The 16,654-nt window shown below is 38.8% G+C and overlaps 1 protein-coding gene across 2 annotated transcripts in view; it reads left to right on the top strand.

The window, feature by feature from the left end:
- SLC25A21 (solute carrier family 25 member 21) overlaps positions 1-16,654 on the top strand; it is a 536,253-nt gene that overhangs the window by 510,324 nt on the left and 9,275 nt on the right. The gene's annotated exons all lie outside the window — the stretch shown is intronic.

Genomic DNA, 16,654 nt, shown 5'->3' with positions numbered 1-16,654 from the left:
TTCTTTTTAGCCAGAATGGGTTAAACAATGTGAGGCTGAGGGAAAAATGAGAATGCAAGGCCCCTTGTTCAACAATTAAAAATTTTCAAGACAACAATGGTAGAGCAATAAACCAAGCATGAGGCTCTTCTAAGAGTAGGCCCTGGTGACTGCTCAAGTTACACACCCATGAAGCTGACCCTGTCTTTTAGACTCTCAGATGAGTAATCCATACAGCATGGGTCAAATGTCTGGGCCTCCCTTTCTCCAGTTATCCAAAGGTTTGAGATAGAAATTATACACAATGAAATGAATTATATAAATTATTTACATATCCTATATAATAAAGAGGTGATATGCAAATTAACCCTCACACCCTCACAAGATGGCTGCCTATGACCAGGCCGGCAGGGGGGTTAGTGAGGGACAACCAAACGACTGCACAACAGTCTGCATGGGGTGATCAGGCCAGCAGGGGGGCCATGAAGGGTGATCAGGTTGGCAGGGGGGGAAGTTGGAGGCAACCAGACCAGCAAGGGGGGCAGTTGGGGGGGACCAAGCCAGCTGGGGGGGGGGGGGGGAGGCAGTTGGGGGCAATTAGGCTGGCAAGGGGGGCAGTGAGGGGCAACTAGGCTGGTGGGGGGGCAGTTGGGGGTGACCAGGCCAGCAGGGGGAGCAATTAGAGGCGACCAGGCAGGCAGGTGAGTGATTAGGAGCCAGCTGTTCAGGATTATGAGAGGGATGTCTGAATGCCAGTTTAGGCCTGATCCCCCGGATTGGAGAGGGTGCAGGCTGGGCTGAGGGGACCCCCCCCCCAACCCTGTGCATGAATTTCATGCACCGGGCCTCTAGTATTATATAAGTATCATACAGGCCTCTAGTATTATATAAGTAGGTTTACAGTTGTTTGTATGGAAATAATATAATACAATAAAATAATAACATGAGAATGAACTGTGTTTCACATACTCACAACTGTAAATCTACTTTTGCCCCACCCTAATATTTCATTATATATACTATACTGGAGGCCCAGTGCATGAAATTCATGCACTGGGGGGGACGGTCCCTCTGCCTGGCCTGTGCCCTCTAGCAGTTTGGGAGCCCTTGGGGGATGTCCGACAGTCAAACATCCTTAGAGCTGCCGCAGAGGCGGGAGAGGCTCCCGCTACTGCTGCTGCACTCACCAGCCATGAGCCTGGCTTCTGGCTGAGCAGTGGTCCCCCTGTGGGAGCACACTGACCACCAGGGGGCAGCTCCTGTGTTGAGCGTCTGCCCGCTGGTGGTCAGTGCACATCATAGTGACCAGTCGTTCCGTTGATTTGCATATTAGCCTTTTATTATACAGGATTTTTGCATGTATATTAATGCATATGGTATAATAGAATGAATTTGGTTATATTTAAGAAAGAAATTTAGGAAGACAATAAGATTTATATGTGGTCATATGTTACTAATGCTTAAAAATAGCTACATGTGCAAGCTTCATTCTACAATTAATAAATGTGCATTATTAAAAAACAGAAGCTTAAATATTCATTTTTAAATGACATCATGGTATTCTGCAACTATGGAAAGAGCTCATTTATCTTGCCAGTTCGCAGGGATGAGATCATACTGGCCCTCATAGTCCACACTAAGGATTCTTTTCTTCATCTGAAGAGCACTGGGAAGCCAACCAAAGATTTTAAGCAGGGGAATCACTCTGGCTGCAGCATGGAATATGAGTAGAGTAGGGGTGGTGAGGGAAAGGCGGGGTGTAACATGGAAATGATTTCAATGTGAGATGCTGAGGTATTGGACAGTGTTCATGGTGAAGACAATAAGAAATGGAAAGATTTGAGGAATCTTCAGAAGGCAAAATCTATAGGATGTGATGATGAAGTCTATATATATATTGAGAGCAGACAGGGGTAGTTAGGGGGGATACTTAGGCTTTTGACTTGAACAACTGAAAGGATAATGGTGTCAGTCACTGAGAAAGAAAACCTTTGAGTGAGAAAAAAGTTTATGGGAGAATATTATGGACTTAGTCTGGAAACTGAGTTTAACCACATTTGGAACTCCAAAGTGCAGATGTTGAATGTTGATTGTGGGTCCTGGAGCTTAAGAGGAGAGATCTGAGCTGGAGATATAGACACTTAGAAGTCATCAGTATACCTGGGCAAGTATACCTTTACAGGATGAATGGTCTTGGGCCAATCATTTCTCTGCTCTGAGCTTCAGGGTTTTTTTAATCTGCTAATTAAGAAGCTAAGATTGTTTATTCTTCCTGACAAAATTGTTTTGAGGATTAAAATAAATAGTATGTGAAGTTGCTTGTGAATGTTAAGGTGCCATAGAAGTGTTCATTGTGGTGGTGCTGATGACAGGGATGAGGGAAGGAGCAGAGGGGGCAAACTGGTGGTGGGAACAGTTAGCATGAACTACATAAATTTTTCCCCAGGACTGTTTCTTTTGCACTTAAATGAACACTGTGTTTTTTCTTGCCTAGAACAAAGTCATTGATTTTATGTGTTCTGTAATCTAAGCCTGATTCAAAACTGGGAAACCAGTATTCTTTAAATTTAAGCCATAATAAATCAATCCTTTGTGAAGAGGAAGGTATGATAATTATTAAAACATGTTGAAGAACGTCATCAAGTTGTTAACCGTGAGGAGGAGATGCTTTTCCTTGAAGGCTTTATTCCACCTTTGCTTTATTCCACCTTTGCTATAGCTGCACACTTTGGGCAGTTTGTTTACAGGGTTATGATTTCATTTCCCTCATCCAGCAATTGGTCAGTTTGTTGTTCCAAGGTAATTTGAGATTTCACCAACCCTGGGTGGCATGGGATAATTCTTGATTTTTCTTTAATTTAATATATTTTTAAATCTATAAATTGTCTTCCAGTGTTTACCATTTTTGAAGTATTTGATTTTACAAGAAACTATCCATAAAGATTATCTCTAGGGAGTGGAAATTGGGAGTCGTGTGTGTGTGTGTGTGTATGTGTGTGTGCGCGTGCATGCATGCCTGGGTGTATATGGATGTATGTGGGGCGGGGGAAGGAAAAAGCAAGAGCAGTGGAGGGAAAGTAATTTTTCTTTATACCATTCTGAGCTGTGGGAAGCTTCTATAATAAGCATGTAATAAATCAGTGAAAAATTTAATAGAATCTCATAAAATAGAGCACCTAGTTAACTTTTTCACATTTTACTGAACTCTAGGGCTATGTCTACAGACGTAAAACAAGAACTTGCAGCAGTAAGCCCAGATAACTCAGGTCAAATATCCACCCCTGAAGTCTTTAACTTACCTCTTCAGATTGGTGATCTCTCATAGATACATTTTTCTAATTATCACAGAAATATTCTGACCTTCTGGATATTTCATACTATTAAAACCATTTTTGTGATCTCTCTGATTTTGCCTCATCCTCGTCACAGTAACTCATTTTCAGATAAGGAAACTGAATGGGAGATTAAGGCCCAGAGCTGAAAGTTACTGAAGTGATTTAGCTGAGGTCACACAGCATGGGGAGGGAAAGACCCAGAGGCCATCACTCTGCCCACTGGACCAGGAAATGCTTTACTTCTACGTTTTACCTTGTATTTTGTCTCATATAGTTATCTCTTCAAATGGTTACTAAAATTTGAATAAGTGGCCCTTGCTGGTTTGGCTCAGTGGATAGAGCATCAGCCTGCAGACTGAAGGGTCCCAGTTTTGATTTTGGTCAAGGGGACATGTCTGGGCTGTGGGCTTGGTCCCCGGGAGACATGCAGGAGGCAGCCAATCAATGATTCTCTCTCATCATTGATGTTTCTATGTCTCTCTTCCTCTTCCTTCCTCTTTGAAATCAATAAGAATATATTTTTAAAAAATTTAATAAATGAAATAGTTAGAATATCCAGATAAAATAACCAAATTTATCTTGTGCCTCATTCACACCTGTAACCTGGAGCTCTCTTTTCACATCCTTAGTCTGTACACAGTAAAAACAGAATTATAAGACACAGCCCTGGAAAACCTAGACATTAACAGCTTGAACATGGTGACCTGTGTTGTATTCTTTCAGATTTATTTTTAGGATCTAGCTGTTTCTACTGAATGGTGAATAAGTGGCTGCAATAGAGAAAGACTGCTTTGGGTATTAAATGGCCATGGAATTCATTTACTGGAGGCATTAGTTTACATCTTGCAGTAAATGGAATGGAATGTCAGTATGAAGAATTATCCCTCTTCTCCAGAAAGAGGCCATCACTTCTCAAAGTAAAGCCCACTAGAAGCAGATACCGATTAACTTAAGTGCTGACATCTTTTTTAAATATCCATGGGAGTAAGTTTTCATTCCAAAAAACAATTTCTTTCATTCCCCTTCCAAGTTGGGGATAGTCAGAGCATAATATTTGTGATGTTGACACACAAATGAGATTTAAATGTTGCATGTCTTTAATAACTTTGTCCTCTAGTTCCATATTTTCTGTTTTTCATATGTTTCCATAAGTAAAATAGTAATAATGGTCAAAATTACTATCTAAAACCCATGACTGTCAACAGGAAAAACTGTGCTTTTAGTTTGTATGTAAACTAATTAAGCAAGTTTGTAGGTTATTTTGCCAAAACAATAGACCTTTTGTGTTGTATTTTGCCATGATATATATTACATGTGTGGGTTAGAAATATTCTAGGAAAGAACAATTTTTCATATGTTCAATCTTTCTTACTTAATACACCATTTGAACCTGTCCCTGTGGTCGTTTTACTACAGACAGCATTTAAGTCAAACATTTTATTTTCTGTTGAGGTAATATTCATAAAAGAGTGCCTTTTTGAAATGCGAATTTTTTTCTCTTGATTTTTAACACTTTCTTTGTTTTGTAGATTCTGTAGAAAGCCTGAGGGTGGTGCCAGACCCACTTCAGTTTATCTGAAGAAATGTGGAAATGTATTCGTTTCATAATTTAGAGCCATATCCTTCCCTAAGGTGCGCAATAAGCTGAATGAAAAATACACCTTTGGGTTCAAGTGGAGAACGTAGACAGAGCTGTTTGTATTTTGAAAAGAAGAATCTCAGTAGAATTGGATCATAGTAGGATTTAATTTATGGCCATTTATTTTTCTGATTCTCTCTTACTCGATCATCGGTCTTACCAATCATCCGGTAATGGGAAGGGCAAAAGCATTAAAATTTCATTAAGAACAGCTCTCCTTTCTGGTGACCAATGGAGTAAAACTATATATTATCTATAAAATTCCAGGATATGTGACAAGATTCTACAGTATAAAGCAGTATCTTTCATTGGCAGTTTCCACAGACCCCCTGGGGAGGAGGGGGTGTTGGGAAGGAGGAATATGGGGAGGGCAGAGAGAAGGGGAGCAGAGGTTCAGACACTTTCTTAAATAAACTTCAGGCCAACATTTTCTAGTCAGCCACCACCCAAGTTGATGGAAATGAGGTGCAAGTAGCTTTAGGTTCTCAGTGGGTTCCTCTATTCATTCATTCCAAAAGTATTCATGGCACATCTACCATGTGCTGGGTACCATCTCGCTAAGTGTCAGCACTGCTTCTGCCTTAATGGGGTTTACAGACCAACAGAGGAGACAGACGATAAACAAGTCATTGCACAGGGAACTGAGTCATGGCAATCATGTTAAGTACCATGAAAGACAACGAAAGCTGTGGGAATTTATAACCTCTAGCCTAATCTAGACCCCTGGTGGGAAGGGTGATGTCTAGGCTGGGACTCAAGGATGAAGATTAGCCAAGCCAAGAGGAAGAGGATGAACAGATGTGTGTCTCCCCTGAAGCAGAAAGAGGCTTGGAGAAGATGGGAGAAGATAAGGAATGAGTGTAACTGGTGTATGGTGATCCAAGGGGGAAAGGAGGCAATGGAGGTTGCAGATGGTAACTGGGCCAGAATTTTTTAGACAAGTAATAGTGAGGCAGTTGACTGTTCTTTAATGGATTTAATTGAAGATTTGTGTCAAATAAACATATTACATAAGTGGAACTAAATTGGCATGGGAAAGTTTCATTTATAGAAGAATTCTAGAAGTAGAATCTCATGAAATAAACTTGGTTCAAAGACTTCTTGATCATGTGCCTACCTCCATTTCAAAGCATCTGTGTGTCTGCCCTGACTTCTCAACCTTTAGAATTTTCTTTTTGGAACCCAGTTTGTTAGTTTTCTTTGGGGTCAGTGCTTTTATTGAGGCAAGGAATAGATAAAGCACACCAAACAGAAAAATTCTACTGGGTTCCCAAGGAAATATATTAATACTTTCCTGCATTTTGTATGATAATACTCAGTTAACTATATCATAGTTGACTCTCAAAAGGCATTATCTACCCATGTAAATAAATAAATACCCATGTAAATAAAAAGATCCAATAAATAAATATGAGAGACAGATATATATATATATATAGTTATATAGTTATCACTTGATTATTATATATATAATAATCAAGTGATAACTATTGTGATTGCACCCAACTCATTTTGACATTGTATGTATTTTATAATTTGAGCTAAGCAGGCAAGACCTTTAAAATTATTTTACATTTCACAACACTTTAAAGAACAAATAGCTTAGGAGGGGAAGACATTTTCATGGCTATTTTCTGAATGGCTACAATTAGATGCTGGGCTTTTAACAAGACTTTGATTTCCTTCCAAAGCCCAGAGCCCTGCAAGGATAGGATCTTGGGAATACTCCACATCCTTAAAGAATGCTTATCAATTAAACCATCTCATTTTAGTTAGTGACCTTCTGTGGAGTAAGGAGCTAGCATTTCCCCAAATTATCTCACATGAAGAAAAAACAAACACTGTAATAGATTCTTCTGATAGCTGTGAAGTGGAAACAAATGTATCTTTTCCTTAAGCTTCAAAAACAGGTATTTTCAAAGGGAGACAAATAGTAAGATACCATGGTATCAGGGGGAAAATACTTTTGTCAAAGTTTATGAACAAAAAAACAAAAGAGCCAAGATTAGAGAAAATGAAAGGTATATATCGATATCAGACTCTTCTCCTAGTTGACTTCGACACATTAGAACTTACAATATCTAAAATGCAAATTTCTTCTTAAAAAAAAAAAGCAGTTCAATTTCATTCAGGCTGCCTCCTTGTTCAGTTACCAGGAGACAACTGTGATTTCAACACACCACATCATTTCCATGATGACCATTGCCAGCTGTGGGGCAGGCAATGTGAGTGGCTATTATTTGCCTTGTGGTTATTACCAGGTGTGTGTATTTACCTCCTTTGTAATTGCTTCTGAGACCTTGGTTCTTTGTGTAGTATGTCTTTATAGGGGAGAGATAAAGAATTTATTAAACACCTATGATGTGTCAGACCCAGTATACATACAAAGGTGAATGTGGCATGGCTCAGCCCTTTAAGAGGCTTTGAAGGTATCTTCACAAAAAGTGTCAGAGTTTGGTGCCGTCTCCTAAAGATCCTGTCAGAGATTGGACCCAGGCAATCTGGTGCCAGGGCCCATGCTCTTAATCATTGTACTGTGATTCTTTCACTGTATGGATACTTGAGCCTTTGAGTCGTTCCTTCTTCAGAATATATTGACAGTTCCTCAACTCCTCTTCAAAAATGTTTTCTCACTTTCTGTGAGGTCTGTCTCTCCCACTATAAATGTATCATATTTGTCAATGTCAGTGTTAGGACTAAACACAATACTACAGCTTTAAGTTGATCAATTCAGAGTACACTAGGATCAACCCTTCCTGTGATCTGAACATACATCTTTCTTAATGCAGCCAAAGATTGGACAGAGATGAATTCTTGGGGTATTTGTCAGGGTTTGGGAGGGGGGTGAATGGGTGTTGCTTTTACATCTAGATGTTGGCATGTATAAATCTTTATGGTCATTTAAGGTCCAAGATTACATGAACAGCAGTCAAGTCAAGATTCTCTCATCTTGAACTTGTGCAGTTTGTACCCATTATGATTAAATTTAATCCTGTGGGTTCAGTCCAGTGCTGGAGCCTGTGATGATAATTTTTAGGTGATGTGGAGTCCCTCATCTATCATTCTAGCTTCCTCACCCAGCCTGTGTCATCAGCAGATCCAAAGAGCAGGCCTTCCACATCTTTACCAGGTTCATCCAGCCCCTCTTCAGGCTGCCATATGGATGCATCTTTTACAGAACCATTTTGTTCAGCTAGATGAGGCTTCTCCATCTATTCTCCCATCCATCCTCCATTCAGTATTTTATGAATTCAATGTCTTATTAATCAGGATAACATGGGAGACTTTTTCAAGTGGTTTTCAGAAATCAAGGATGATTCAAAAGAAAATGAAACTTTCAAAAATGTATTACTAGGATGGGTCTTCTGCAGTTTCTTCACATATCACAAACTTCATGTTTGTATCACCTCTTGATTACAGCCTTGAGAAAATGAAGGACTGTATCATAAACCCCAAACTATTGATAGTGATCAATTTAAGTATAGAATTGATGTGTTCTGTTAGCACAAACTAATCATTTGTAATATTGTGAAAATAACTGTGATACAGCCTATTAAAATTGGTTTGACCACATGTTTATATGTAATCTAATTTCCAAGTAATAGATTTATTAAAATGTTCAATTCTTTTTGAATCATCTGACATTCTCATCATCAAACAATCTACTCTCCCACTCAGGGAAGAAGGAGAAGAATAAAAGAGTTCTGCAAAGAGATGTTTTGTGATACCCTGAAAATCATGTGACTCCTAGGAGTCTTTAGTTTTGACCATAGTGTGTTTAGGTTTTTTATCCAAAGCATTTATGGCAATCTCTTTCAGTCACTTCTGAACAATAATTTTAGTTCTTCAAATAGCAAGTCTATTTTATCAATTTTTGAAAAGCAACATTATATCCACCTAGGATCATCCAAGGCCAATCCTGAACAGAGAACATTTCTCTCCATGTTCTTATTTTAAGGTTGTCTGAGTTACCAGAATATACTGATTTCAAGTTAGGTCTTTAGGAACTCAGTGAAAATGACTCAAAGCTAAAATAGCAAGGATCTCAGATTTGGTGTGGTACCAGGAAGAATTAAAGGGTGAGTGAATTGCAGAGAGCAGAGGAAATGTGATTTAGGCTGACATGAGGTAGGAAGGTTCAAAGACTATATGTTAATATATATATACATATATACACTGAGTGGCCAGATTATTATGACCACCTGACATTTGTAGGCCAATTAGCTATAATTTTGCGCTGAAGTTGCTAGAGGGCCAGACCATTATAAATAGGGAAGCAGGTTGTTTACCACGACAGTAGAAGTGATTTTTTCTGAAGATATGGGTAAACAATGCTATTTAACAGCCTTTGAATGTGGGATATATATATATATATATATATATATATATATATATATATATATATATACTGAGTGGCCAGATTATTATGACCACCACATCAGAACTTCGTTGGGCCACCTTTTGCCTTCAATACTGCAGCGATTCTTCTTGGCATTGACTCCACGAGATGCTGAAAGGTGATGCGAGGAATCTGACACCATGCCTGATGAATAGCACTGTCCAGTTCTGTGAGATTTGATGGTTGTGGAACCAACTGCCTGATGGCTCTTTTAACTTCGTCCCACAAATGCTCAATTGGATTGAGATCTGGTGATAGTGGGGGCCACCTAAGCAAGGTAAAGTCTCCCTTATGTTCTTGAAACCACTCCTGCACAATATGAGCACCGTAGCATGGCGCACTGTCTTGTTGGAAGAAGCCATCTCCATTGAGATACGCCATCAACATGATAGGATGAACTTGATCAGCAACGATACTTAGGTATGTTGTGCTATTCAGACGTTGTTCCACATGAATTAAGGGGCCCAAATCATGCCAGGAAAACATGCCCCAAACCATAACACTGCCCCCACCAGCTTGAAGGGTTGTACTCATGCATGTGGGGTGCATGCTTTCATGCTGTTTCTGCCAAATTCTCACTCTGCCATCTGCATGATGCAACTGGAAACGTGATTCATTGGACCACATGACTTTTTTCCAATGCTCGACTGTCCAATGCTTTTGTTCCTGTGCAAAGTGGAGACGTTTTATCTTGGTAACTGCAGACAGCAAAGGTGTTCGAACAGGCCTTCAGCTTCCATATCCCATACGATGCAGTGTACGGCTAATTTGCCTACAAACATCAGGTGGTCATAATAATCTGGCCACTCATAACAATATATATCCCACATTCAAAGGCTGTTAAATCGCTTTGTTTACCCATATCTTCAGAAAAAAAATCACTTCTACTGTCGTAGTAAACAACCTTCTTCCCTATTTATAATGGTCTGGCCCTCTAGCAACTTCAGCAAGAACTTATAGCTAATTTGCCTACAAATGTCAGGTGGTCATAATAATCTGGCCACTCAGTATATATATATATATATTAATGCCACACTCCTTTCAATGAGCTCTGTTCAATGTTACCTGGTAGAAAGCATCAGGCTTCCTGGCCCTTCTCCCTCATACCCCTGGTCCTCACTAACTAACAATTTCTACTTCCCCGTCTTCCTTCTGGCATGTCTCTGTATGGAATGTCTTCTTAAAGATGCCAAACCTTAATCACAACGGCCTGCAAGATGGGCAAAGGTTCTCTGTTTATCTAGCTAGCCAGCCAGCTGGCCATTCACTAAGCAACGCATCAAAGCTCATGCCAGGGAAGGTAAAAAGGGAGGCATATGCTTTTTTTGGATCAAGATATTTTGTCTCTGTGCATATTAACTCCTTAAGTGCCACGGCCTTAAATTATTGATTCTGTCTTTAACTCTTGGCTATATAGTTGGATTAAACGGTTAAATTACAGATATTTACTGAATTGAATGTTATTATCTGAGTTGTATGGTCCCATTTCTGATGACTTGGTGCCTTGCATTGAATTTTTAGAAGTTGTAAAACATCATGACTGACAACATTTTAGAATCACTTACTAGTGATTCTTGTTAAGGTTTCAAGAATCTATAAATAATATGTCCTGTTAGGGAAATACATCAGTCATCCTGAAGAAGGCTGGTAAATACATCTCTTCACCTTATAATTCACGAAAACATCACAATGTGATGGGAACAGCCAGAGAATTCTAGTAAGAGACCTGGTATTTTTCAACTAGCCATATCTTTTTGGTAAGTTATACCTTCTCTCTGTCTTAGTTTTCTCATTTGTAAAATGGAATGTTAACCTCAGCCTTAAAATGTTTGCAGAGGAATTATTATTTTTTAAACTACGAATATTTGATTTTGTATTGCTATCAATGCATGTAATATGCCTTAACATTTCAGGCTACTCAGCTCCAGTTTAGTTATAAATTCCATATTTTATGAGAAAAATTTGAAAAATATTTAAAAGAAAAGAATAAAACTAATCTGTAGATGAGGAAATAACATGTACTACTTAGAAGTAAATATTTAAAAGGAGCTGTGTTTTTAAGCATGAGGAAGAAAAGGTTATTTTAATAATGGTTTTTAAATCTTGATGGATTACATCAAGAATGGTGACAGTTGATTGCCCTTGCAATTGAGCAAATCAAAATGAGAGTAAAATAGTTTATGCTTATGCATGAAGAATGTGGGTTAGAAACAAAGAAAGGTTTTTGATTGATGACAGTTGGAATTTTAATAACCAACCATAGATTTTTCATCAACATTAATATTCATTTATATATTTAATATGTGATCCATCTTAAATATTTTACTTGGGCTAGGTGACATTCTTCTTTCCATCAATTTTAAAAATTCTTTTATTTTATTATATTAAAAACGCTTAATATGAGATCTGCTCTCAACAAATTTTTAAGTGTATGTTATTGTTGACTATTGGTACAATGTCACTGGAGTTTGCTCATCTTAAGTAGATGAAACTTCAGCCAATTGATTAGTAACTCCCCATTTCCCCTTCCCCAGCCCCTGGCTACCCATTCCACTCTTTGATTCTATGAATTTGACTATTTTAGATTCCTCATATAAGTGAAATTATGCAGGATCTGTCTTTCTGTGATTTGCTTATTTCACTTAGCATAGTGTCCTCAAGGTTCATCCATGTTGTCACATATTGCAGAATTTCTCCTTTTAAAGATCAATAGTATTCCATTATATGTGTATACCACATTTTCTGTGTCTATTCATCTGTCAATGGACATTTAGGTTGTTTCGACACATTGGATATAGTGCTACAGTGAACATAAGAGTTGCTGATATCTTTTTGAGATCTGAATTTCAATTCTTTTGGATAAATACCCAGAAGTGAGATTGCTCATATAATAGTTCTATTTTTAACTTTTGAGAAACCTTCAGGCTGTGATGAACCCATCAGAATTTGTTCATGACTTGTTTAGGGGCTACACCATTTTCCATTCCCACAAGCAATATACAGGGTTCCAATTTCTCTACATCCTTTCCAGCACTTGTTGTCTTTTGTTTTTTTAATAATGGCCATTCTGAGAGTAAGAAGTGGTATCTCATTGTGGTTTGATGTACATTTCCCAAGTGCTTAGTAACATTGAGTAGTTTTCAAATACATGTTGCCCATTTGTATGTCTTCTTTGGAGAAATATCTATTCAAGTCTTTTAACCATTTTAAAATCTTGCTATTTGTTTTCTTGGTATTGAGTTGAGGAGGAGTTCCTTATATATTTTAGATACTAATGCCTCATCAGATATATGGTGTGCAAATATTTTTCCCATTCCACAGGTTACCTTTTTACTCTTTTGTTTCCTTTATTATTCAGAAGCTTTTAGTTTGACAAAGTATCACTTGTCTATTTTTGTTTTTGTTTCCTGTGCTTTTGGTGTTATATTCATGAAATCATTTCCAAGACCAATATCATGAAGCTTTTCACACATGTTGTCCTCCAGGAGTTTTATGGCTTCAGGTCTTATGTTTAAGTATTTGATTCATTTTTAGTTGATTTTTGTGTATGGTGTAAGATGAGGGTTCAATTTCATTTCTTTGTATGTGGATATCCAGTTTTTCCAGCACCATTTGTTGAAGACTATCCTTTCCTCATTTTGTATTCTTGGAACCTTTATTCAAGATTTATTGGATTTATTTCTGGCTTCACTGTTCTATTGCATTGGTCTATACATTTGACTTTATCCCAGTGTCATACTGCTTTGATTACTGTTGCTTTGTAGTATATTTTGAAATCAGGAAGTGTGATACCTCCAGCTTTGTTCTTCTTCCTCAGGATTGATTTGACTATTCCTGGTCTTGTGTGTGTGTGTTAGAAAAGGCAGACATCTTTCTCATTCTTCATGGACTGGCCTCATACAGGATAAAATCTTCATGAAGGAGAAGATCCTCTCGATTCAATCTGACTAGAGGGTTCTAGAGGTCTGTGCCAACTCTTTCTCTTCCCCAGGGAGAAGAGAAGGAAGCTATTGTTTTTTGTCTGCTCTGAGCAAGGGGAGAGCTATAATGTCTACCAGTCCAAACCTCCATCTCAGTGCTCCCCCAGGTGGCTGGACTGCAGTGGTCTCATCAGGACTTCAAAACTGGAAAGAGAGATGCCATTTCTTTGGGAAGCCCCAGAGAAGTTGGGGTATTGGGTGCACAGACCAACTCTTTGCCTCCCAATGGGGAAGCTGAAAGCTGGGATTTTTATCCTCTTACTCTGTGTTAAGCAGTGGGAAGGACCTATGGCATCTACCAGCCCATGTCGTCATCTCCATTCTCCCGCAGGTGGCTAGGCTGTGCTGAACCCATCAGAGCTCCAAGCCTGGCAACACAGAAGCCAATCCTTTGGGGAATCTCTTCAGAAAAGTTGAGGTGCTGGACATGCAAACCAATTTCTTCCCTCCCCTGGGAGAAGCTGGGAACTAGAAAGTCTTCCTGATTGTATGGCACTATACGGGGGTGGGTACTCTGATGGGAATGTCCATGAGTCTAGTTTTTGTATTCATCCAGGGTACAGGAAACTTCCAACTAATTTTTAGATTTATCACACAGAGAATTTGTTCATGACATGTTACTGAATCAGTGTGTTTGTGGGAGGAAAGAGGGTCCTAGGCTTCTTACTCTGCCATCCTGCTGATGTCACTCCTTAGGTTAGGTGACATTCTGAGTTCACTTTTAACCTTGTGATACTAGGGTTTCATTTTCTACCACTTAAGTCTTCCCTTGGACTGAAAGATGATCTCCTTGGATGTTGAATTAGACTACAGCTTTGAAAGGCAAACATATGCCTCTAATTCTACTTGTTGATAACTGACGGTCTCAGGGATCCTCAATATTTTGGCTTCTTCACTTCTAAATAATATAATCTTGACTCTCTTTTGACTAACTCAAAATTATATCCCCTTGAAGGTAGGAAATTTCTGTAAGCCTCAATTACCTCATCTGCTTAGGGAAAGTGCTTAACAAAGAGCCTGGCACATAGTGAGTGTCTTAGCATTATCATCATCATCTTTTACCAGTTTTAAAATAAACTACTGGAAAGGGAAAAATAATATTCCAGATAATGTGATTCTCAAGACCAGAGGGCCAGCCATTCAGCTAATGCATGGTGACTTATAATAATAAGATGTTTCCTCTTGACTTCCTAAGCACCCAACAAGTGACTACGTGTTTTTTTGTTGTTGTTTTTGTGTGTGTTTTTTTGTTTGCTTTTTACTTCAGAGAGAGGAAGAGAGAGGGAGAGAGGGATAGAAACATCAATGATGAGAGAGAATCATTGATCCGCTGCCTCCTGCACACCCCCTCCTGGGGATCGAGCCCACAACCCAGGCACATGCCCTGACTGGGAATAGGTCAGTGCTCAACACTGAGCCACGTCTGCTGGGCATGACCACATTTTTCAGAGGCAGAAGCTAGCTACTTTCTCACAGGACACTGACAGTGAACGCCCAGGAGTGACTTCCTTCTCCCTCCTGCATGTTCTCCCCTGCACTTTGATCATTCTTCACTTTCATGTTCATTAGATTGTACTGTGACACTTGATTATACACCCACCTCCACCCCCTCTCTGGACCATTTACCTTCACACTCAACTCTAGCACCCAGTGTAGGACCAGGCATATATAGATAGCCAATAAATATCTGTTGGATGAATACATACAAATAAATTATAGATGAAAAGCAATATGATGTAATGATTAAGCACATATTATTGGGAGTCAGATGAACCTGAGTTCAAATCCAGGCTCTACCTCTTATAACCAGTGTGATCTTGGACTTATCTCATGTCCTTGACTTGTTTCATGTCTTTGTCTGTGCAAAGCTGTTATATACCTAATTCCTAGGGTTCTTACATAATACATACATCTTGAATATTTTTGTATGTTACATTACCTATAATAATAAAAGCATAATATGCTAATTAGACCAGATAACCGAACGACCTTCCTGACATCTTTCCAGACGACCTTCCAGATAAAGCTGGAGATGCAAGGGTCTAGCCCCTTGCATAAATTTCATGCATTGGGCCTCTAGTCTTTTATAATAAGTAACTATTATTAGCAGTACCATTATTTCTCATAATGAAAATTTTGAAAAATAATACAAATATCATTACATGTGTATTATTTTGTGGCTCCTGTTTATTTTGCTATTAATTTTTTGTTGTTACTTATCGCTATGCTGTTGACAGTAATGTTGGAGTGATTTTCTGATAGCCAGTACAGAATGACCCATTTGGACTTTGTGATAAGTATCACTGAGGCCCAACAACTTCACAGATGTGTGCATTCTTGCTTTGGACTGAGCTGGGAATAGCAGAGGTTAAACAGTTAACAGCATTGCCTTTAGTTCTACAGCCTTAAAGAAACAAAGCCTTGCTCCCACCAAAGAAATATTTAACATTCTTCCCAGCACATCCAGAGCCTCTTGAAGCATCACTTATTTGGCCCAAGGATCCAAGGAGATGGACCATAATCTCAGTTAAGCAGTGGTTCTCAGTCTTTAGCATCCATCAGAATAATTTGGAGGACTGTTTACACAGATTGCTGGGCTTTATCCCCAGAGTTTTGGATTCAGTAGGCCTGGAGTAGAACCCCAATATTCACTTCTAATGAGTTCCCACATGATACCAATAATGGTGTTTTGGGGACCACACTTTGAGAACCACTGGGGTCATAGATATAGTAGAAGTATGAGTAATCTGACTCCAGAGAGAAACATGCGCAGAAATCTTTTCACTAAAGTGAATTGCCTGATAACCCCTGTAAAAATGAGGGCTTCCTATTCTCAGCCCCCATGTTTTCTACTCTGCACTGCCCTTTTCTTACTTTTTAAATTTATTGGTTGGGGAAATGGTTTCATGAAGTTGTTTTTAAATTTTATGAGCCTGATAAAATCTATAGACACTCTCTCCAGAAAAGCCCATTTACACATTGCTTATAATTTCAGGAGGCTCTTGACACCTCCTCCACCAACCCACCCGCTGACCCTCAGAAGTATCAGTAAAAAACGTACACCCTAAGGCAGTCTTGAGTTTACTCAAATTCCCTTCTCATACTTTAACCTTTGGATTAAATATATTCATCTGTAAAATAGGAATAATAGTAACAATTCTTATCTCCAAGATTATGAAAATTAACTGATTAAAACATGGAAGAGCCTAATTTGAAAATCAAAACCACTGAATGTTACCTTTTTCTCTCTCTTTGTAGTCCTGCTACAACAATCCTCATTCCTGAGGCAAAAGGGTGCTTCTCGCTACTAGGGGGAAAAGCA

Source organism: Myotis yumanensis, unplaced genomic scaffold, assembly GCF_028538775.1.
Source record: "Myotis yumanensis isolate MYYU_CA2020_CCGP unplaced genomic scaffold, mMyoYum1.0.hap1 SCAF_1, whole genome shotgun sequence".
NCBI classification, from domain to species: domain Eukaryota; kingdom Metazoa; phylum Chordata; class Mammalia; order Chiroptera; family Vespertilionidae; genus Myotis; species Myotis yumanensis.
This window is presented reverse-complemented; position numbering and strand designations above follow the sequence as displayed.